The following is a 7,969-nucleotide window of genomic DNA, read 5'->3' on the forward strand; positions in this document are numbered from 1 at the left end:
AATGTTATTTTACTTAGTCATGAGCGATGAAAAAAAAATGAGCGATGAGAGATGAGCGATGGAAAAAAAAAAAAAAAAAGAAAAGAGAAGATGAGCGATGTCACACGACTCTATTCTCAAAAATAGCTCCTAACCCCAGCAACCATTCTCCTGGAAATTACAGCAACAGGGGTGTGTCTACCACTCTGGACAACAGAGGCCTTCACAGGTCATCCTTAGAAGTACAAGTCTTCATCTTGATTTATCAGGTCTGTTTCTTGGGTGGGGTGTCAGGCAAGTTGCTATAAGGGAAGAGCTTGGGTAGGTGTGTAAGGGAGATGCTGAAGGACTGATCTGGGGACTTGGGAAGCACCTGAAACACACTCAGGTGTTGGTGTTGAGGTCTACTCTTGGGAACTGGGCGCGTGGGAGTGTGTGTATGGGGATCACTGCAGGTAGAAAGGTTGGAGAAGAGGAAAAGTGAAACTGTAGCGGAGGATCCATTTCGGTAAGATATGCTAGGAAAAGACAAATCCAGCCTTCTTTTTAAGCTTTCCTGCAGCTAAACAGGTGCTGGAAATAGAACACAATGCCCCAAACACCCAGGAATATTGTTGGTGTTCAGCCAGTTTACACTGATACAGTCAGACCAGTTCTGAAAATATTGAAACACTTCCATTTCAGTTGGTAACGCAGTTGCTTCCCTGAACCCCCAAGTGCCTTTCACTGCCCTGGATGCCCTGCCCCTCCCCCGGGACCTCTGCCAGAAGGTCTGCAGCTGGCAGAGCAGGAGCCTCCAGAATCCTGCCCCAGTGCCAGGGCCCCCCATCCTTTCTGATGACTGAGCCTAAGCAGGGAGCAAATATTTGCACAACATTCCTGCTGATAAAGACCATGACCCTGGGGACTTCCCTGGTGGCCCAGCAGTTAAGACTCCGTGCTCCCAGTGCAGGGGGTCTGGGTTCGATCCCTGGTCAGGGAACTAGATCCCACATGCTGCATTGAAGAACCTGCATGCCGCAACTAAGACCTGGCGCAGCCAAATAAGTAGATTAATACTTAAAAGCAACAACAAAAAAGGCCATGATCACTTGCTGTGTTTTAAGTGTTGAGAGGATTCCAACCATCAGGGCTTCCAGACGCAAGCCGAATTTCTATCACATAGATAGAATCCCTCCACCAATAGGTCTTAAGTTACTTAAAAAAAAAAAAAAGTAAAATATACATAACAAAATTGACCATTTAACCATTTCTAAGTACACAGATTCGGTGGCATTAAGTTATTTTTACAGCCTACTACCAAGAATGCAATTTTTATCCTATTCAGACCACTCTCTAAAAAGGACGACTGAGGGCCCTAGGGGTCTGTGCTTTGACTCACACTGCTTCACTTAGAATGCCTTGCTCTTTCCTCTGCTTATTAAAAACCAGAATGTATCTCTTTATGGCCACCAAATCTTCATTCATCTCTCACAGCTGAGACTAAGGCCTGCTTGCTTTACCCTTGGAGCACACAATTTAAAACTCTCGAGAATTTCCACTTCTTCCTTGTATCATCATTTTTTGTGTGTATGTCTATGTGCTGACACCTCCTATACACGTGTTTCTCAAAGTACTGTTCAGAGATCACCTGTATTAGAATCACCTAACAAGTCTGCAAGAGAGCCCAGAACCTGCATTTTAAACAAGTTCCCTAAGCAACCTTATTCCCACTAAAGTTTGAAAGCAAAGCTTTGGACGATTGCTCCCAGAGAGTAGGACCTTGTCTCGCTTATCTTTGCATCTTTCGTAGCACCCAGTGCTCAGTACTCAGTAACCCTTGGATCGAGCAGCCTGGTTGACTGTATAGCAAAAATGTGAATGTCTTTTCTCTGAATCTCTGTGAATCTGACAACTGGTTTTTTTGTGTTTGCTTGTTTTTGCACGACCAGTGCTTAGTCCTACTACTGCTAAAAGCACCTCATCTTCCTTGTTTGCGCTGGAGAACTAGTCCCTTCAAGTATTCCATTAGGTAGTTCACATGGAGTTAAAACTACTCCCTGGTTCCAGAAGTAGAAACATTAGCCATGCCAGCCTTGGAAGAGTAACAGTTTCTCCTGGGTACAACGATTTGTTCACAGGTGTGCATACAATCCAAGCTGAGACAGGGGAGTCCATCCTAGCACTTGATTCCAGTAAGCTCTTTTCTGAAGCTGAAAAGGCAAGGGAACAGATTCTCTGCTGGAGCCTCCTGAAAGGACTGCAACTCTCCTAGCAAAAAATAAAAAAAAATAAAATAAAAATAATAAAATAATTCAAAAAATAAAAAATCAGGGATCACACACAAAAAAATGGTAATTATGGGAGGGTACAGAAGGGTTAACCAACCTTAGTATGATAAACATTTTGCAATTTATACAGGTATCAAATCATCATGTTGTATATCTTAAGCTTATATGTCAATAATATCTCAATAAAGCTGGGGAAAAAAAGAAATAGGGTAAATTTGGGCACTTGGCATTTAGAGTCTTGAAATAATATTATTACTTAATATTTTCAAACATCTTATGTGATAATCGTGAAGAATGAGAAACACGGGAAAGTAAGTGACCTTCTTTACAGGCTTATAGTGAAAAAGTCATGTGCATACACGAGCCAGAGGTACAGGGGAAAGTGATATAATACTTCTCATTTTATGCTGACATCTCCAAATGGGCATTGTTCCAGGTCACAGAGAGTAAGCTAGGCTGTTCCTGAAAACAGTTCCTGAAATTTACAAATTGTTTGAATTAGCATATCCCTGTTCATCAGGGAGTATCTCCAGTCAGGGAGCTCTGGGGAAAGATTGCTCCCTACAGTCTGAGATATTAGACATACTCTTTCTAGTAATAACTCAAAAATTTACATTTAAATGGACACCAACTTTAATAAAAAGACAGCTTCCACTGAGAAGACTGATATTCTCGGGATCTGACCTTTTAAAAAAGCACATCTGAATCTCAGGACTGTGTTTCGAAAACTCTCATGTTCTAGCTCTGGCTCTGATTGCTAATTTCTGACAAAGATTTTTTAAATTTAATTTTTAGTTTATATTAGAGTAGAGTTGATTTACAATGTTGTGTTATTTTCAGGTGTACAGCAAAGTGATTCAGTTATACATATACATATATCCATTCTTTTTTAGATTCTTTTTGCCATATAGTTTATTACAGATTATTGAGTAGAGTTCCCCGTGCCTTGTTGATTATCTATTTTATGTATAGTAGCATATATATGTTAATCCCAAACTCCGAATTTATCCCTCCCCTGACCATTCCCCTTTGGAAAGCATAAGTTTGTTTTCTATGTCTGTGAGTCTGTTTCTGTTTTATAAATAACTTCATTTGTATCATTTTTTTAGATTCCACATATAAGTGATATCATATATTTGTCTTTCTCTGTCTGACTTACTTCACTTAGTATGATAATCTCTATGTCCATCCATGCTGCTGAAAATGGCGTTATTTCATTCTTTTTTATGGCTGAGTACATATGTACCAGATCTTCCTTATCCATTCCTCTGTTGATGGACATTTAGGTTGCTTCCATGTCTTGGTTATTGTAAATAGTGCTGCAGTGAACATTGGGGTGCATGTATCTTCTCAAATTTTGGTTTTCTCTGCATATATGCCCAGGAGTGGGATTGCTGGATCATATGATAGCTCTATTTTTAGTTTTTTAGGAATCTCCATACTGTTCTCCACAGTGGCTATACCAATTTACATTGCCACCAACAGTGTAGAATTGTTCCCTTTTCTCCGAACCATCTCCAGCATTTACTGTTTGTAGACTTTTTGATGATGGCCGTTCTGAGTGGTGTGAGGTTACCTCATTGTAGTTTTGATTTGAACTTCTCTAATAGTTAGTGATGTTGAGCATCTTTTCATGTCCTTTTTGGCCATCTGTATATCTTTCTTTGGAGAAATGTCTATTGAGGTCTTCTGCCCATTTTTTGATTGGGTTGTTTGTTTTTTTGACATTGAGCTGCATGAGCTGTTTGTATATTTTGGAGGTTAATCCCTTGTCGGTCGTTTTGTTTGCAAATATTTTTTCCCATTCTGTGGGTTGTCTTTTTGTTTTGTTTATGGTTTCCTTTGCTGTGCAAAAGTTTTTGAGCTTAATTAGGTCCCTTTTGTTTATTTTTGTTTTTATTTTCATTACTCTAGGAGGTGGGTTAAAAAAGATACTGCTGCAATTTATGTCAAAGAGTGTTCTGCCTATGTTTTCCTTTAAGAGTTTTATAGTGTCTGGTCTTACATTTAGGTCTTTAATCCATTTTGAGTTTATTTTTGTGTATGGTGTTAGAGAATGTTCTAGTTTCATTCTTTTACACGTAGCTGTCCAGTTTTCCCAGCACCACTTCTGACAAAGATTTGACCTTACTACATTTTGTGTCTGTGTCCTATAGGTTCCCACTGTGAGGAATTTCCGAATAAAAAGTACCAAGAAAATGACAAGTGGTAATATAAATAGAGATCATTTTTCTTATGTTTTCAAATAGCAGTTCATCCCCAGTCTCAATCTGTGTTTTCTCTCTTTATTTCTATTATTATTACCAGAAATCTTATGGGTTGAGGGATTACCTACCATCCTGTTGTCCTCACTTCCAATCTGTCAATCAAGACAGCTTGGTACTATGTCCAGAGACAAGGGTTTTCCAGTAAACAGACAGTGATAGGTAGGAATGCTCTAAGATTTTTTTGTCTTTGAGGTTAAAAATCAGGAATATCATACTGTGTCGTATTGATAAAATGAAGGTAAATATAGAAAGAATTACAGTCAGCCTCATTTATCCGCTATACCTTAGATAACGTGTTGTGGATTACAATTTAAAAAACTCTTTTACTGAGGTGTAACAGATATACATATATAAATATGCATAACTTGTGTCAGTCATAAATAACACAAGTATTTTTATTAGGTATACACTCAGGTAACCTCCATCCAGATGGAGATGTAGAAAAATTCCAGCCCTCCATAAGGTACAACTTTTATTGCATTTTAAAATAATATATTTAAATTGTAATTAAAATAAATGAAACAGGGAATTCCCTGGCTGTCCAGTGGTGAGGACTCTGCGCTTCCACTGCAGGGGGCATGGGTTTGATCCCTGGTCGGGGAACTAAGATCCTCCAAGCCGCTTGGCGTGGCCAAAATAAACAACTAAACACATTTTTTAAATTAAAAAAATGAAACATATTTAAGTATTTGACATAACAATACTGAATAGAGTATTTTAAATTAAATGTGATCATACATTACAGAAAACTTGGAAAATAAGAAGGATCGCCATCCATTGTTTTACCACCTTCATAAAACTATTTTAATTTTTGGTAATTTCATTCAAGATTTTTTTCATATATTTTTTAAAAATTGTGAGCAGAGTATTATAAAACTTCAAATCCTGCTTTTTTTTTTTTTCCTGCAAAAAGCTTTATTGATTCTATTTGGTCCAAGACTTGGGAGAGGGCTCCAGGGTGTTTAAAAAGCTGTCTAGTGGCTGCAGAGAGGGGCTTCAGGCAGAAGCCCTGACACCAGAGGGGCTCTGGAAGCGCCTAGTCGTGCTTGAGGGTGAGCCTTTCAAAGATACTGGCCCAGCCCAGCTTGGGGACCAGCCAGGCCTGCAGAGGTGCTTGCCCATCTTCTTCTTTTTTTTTTTTTTTTTTTTTTGCGGTAAGCGGGCTTCTCACTGTTGTGGTCTCGCCCGTTGCGGAGATGCATAGGCTCGGCGGCCATGGCTCACGGACCCAGCCGCTCCGCGGCACGAACCCATGTTCCCTGCATTGGCAGGCGGACGCTCAACCACTGCGCCACTAGGGAAGCCGTTGCTTGATGAGCTCTACATGCTCTTCTAGGAAGCGGCTCTCCAGGAAGTCACAGAGGTGGGATCTGCAGGGGCAGAATCCAGGGCCTGCAGGTGGGAAAGGGCCTGGTTCAGGTTCTTCTCCCCGAGAATGGCAGCCTCCACAGCGTCCTGGGTTTTACCCCATTCATCTTGAGACGGCTTCTGCACGTCCTGGAAGAGGGCACAGCCGCCATGCTGGTTTTGCATTTTCAAGAGACGCTTAGGCCCTCGCACTTCTCCTCAGCCTATTCACGGAAAAAGCGGCCCAAGCCCTCCGGAGCCACATCGTCGTGGTTGAAATAGAAGCCCAGAGCGAGGTAGGTGTCAGAAGCTTGCAGATGTATGTTGACCACGCCGGGGACAGTGGCCTCCACCTTGGTGGAATAATTTTGACGAATCTAGGAGCTTGTGGTTGATCGGTAGTAAGGAGTTATTCTCAAAAAATGGTGGTGGGGGCTTCCCCGGTGGCGCAGGGTTCGAACTCATGTCCCCTGCATTGGCAGGCGGATTTTTAACCACTGCGCCACCAGGGAAACCCTACATACACTCTTAACAGACGTGACCAGATTGTCACAAAACTGGAGTTATAACGATTTGCTCTATTGATACTGCTGACTGAACAGTCCAGAAATACTGGCATGGCTGATCCAGCTCCCCTCTCTTATTCATCGCCGCATTTCTCAGTTAGTTCACAACTCCCTATCAGAACGAGAAAGAAACTTCACTAATGAACTTAGATGGAAACATTCATCCTCACTGGCTTATGAACTAAGAGTTTGTTTTGCTCTTTCTTAAAGTTCAGATTTTTATCTCATGAAAATTCTCATGATAGATAAGTGTCTGCCCCAGAGCTATTTTAATGATAGCACGAATAGATGGTGTAAGGGCTAGATGTGTATTTTTCCTTGGTGAATGTGCAGTGCGTAGCAGGCTATGGATGAAACAATAGCTCTGGGAATCATAACGTGAAAAAAGAGTCCACCTCTCTGAATGCTCAGGTTATTCCATATCTGTACCACAAGCTCCTGCAGAAGCTGAAGTAATTCTTCCAAGCTTCTGGGGACGCTCTTTGGCAAGGTGCTTTCCGGGTGTTCTCTGTCTAAGTTTTCTTGAGATGTTTCTCCTCCTGATTAACGGTTGGACGTGTTTTGCTCTTTCAGAAGCGGGGGTGTGTATCAGTAAGGGGAAAGAGGTGTGAAGAGCTGAATCCAGGCCAAGGAAAACTCGGGTTTCCTCACTACATGTTAGGCAGTCTTCTCACTCCTTACTTGCTCTCATCCATTTCCATGTTTCCTGCTTGTCACAGACGGCTGCCAAATTCAGATCTCTGGCACAGACCTCTCTGAGCTCCAGACCCACAAATACAACTGACTTCCTAACATCGCCAAGTGGAGATGTCTCAAAATACCTCAAATTCATGGCCTTCTTTCCCAAGCCCAGGTTGGCTCCTCTTCCTGTGTTCTCTGCGTCAGAGAATGGCACCATCATCCGTCCAGTTACACAAGCCAGGCACCTGTGGATCATCCTTGACACGTGACTCCTCTTACCTTCTTATCACTTCTCACCCACTTTCTCTCCAACATGTATCTCAGACACATCCACTCTGTCCTCCTCCAGGGCCATCTCCCCAGTCTTGCTACCATCACGTCTTGCTCTTGCCCCGACAACAGCATTTACGTCCTAACTGGTTTCTCAGTAGCCACTCTTGCCATCCTTTCAACTAGTTCTCATGCTACAGTTCAAGTGATTGTTTTGAAATGCAAATACATTCACGTTACCACACACACACACACACACACACACACACACACACAGAGCTTTCCTCCTTCAATAACACTTCAGTGACTTCTTTTTTCTCTTATCATAAAAATAAAAAAATTTAACTAGGCCTGTGCATCACTGCATGTCTGGTCCTATCCTACTTCTCCAAACTAATCTTATTTCTGCTCTGCCACTTACTAACTCTGTAACCTTGGATTGGTTCCTTCTCGGTGCCTCAGTTTTTTCATCTCTGAAATGGGAATAATGGTAGTATCTTTCACTTGGGACTGTTGTGCGGACCAATGTAAAGTGCTTAGATCTTACTGATAGGTACTCCACAAATGTTAGCTCTCATTAGCACGTCTT

The 7,969-nt window shown here is 41.5% G+C and overlaps 1 pseudogene; it reads right to left on the reverse strand.

The window, feature by feature from the left end:
- Positions 1-5,552: 5,552 nt before the first annotated feature.
- Positions 5,553-7,465, reverse strand: LOC132425672 (ferritin light chain-like; annotated as a pseudogene).
- Positions 7,466-7,969: the final 504 nt, after the last annotated feature.

Source organism: Delphinus delphis, chromosome 5 (genome assembly GCF_949987515.2).
Source record: "Delphinus delphis chromosome 5, mDelDel1.2, whole genome shotgun sequence".
Lineage (NCBI taxonomy): Eukaryota > Metazoa > Chordata > Mammalia > Artiodactyla > Delphinidae > Delphinus > Delphinus delphis.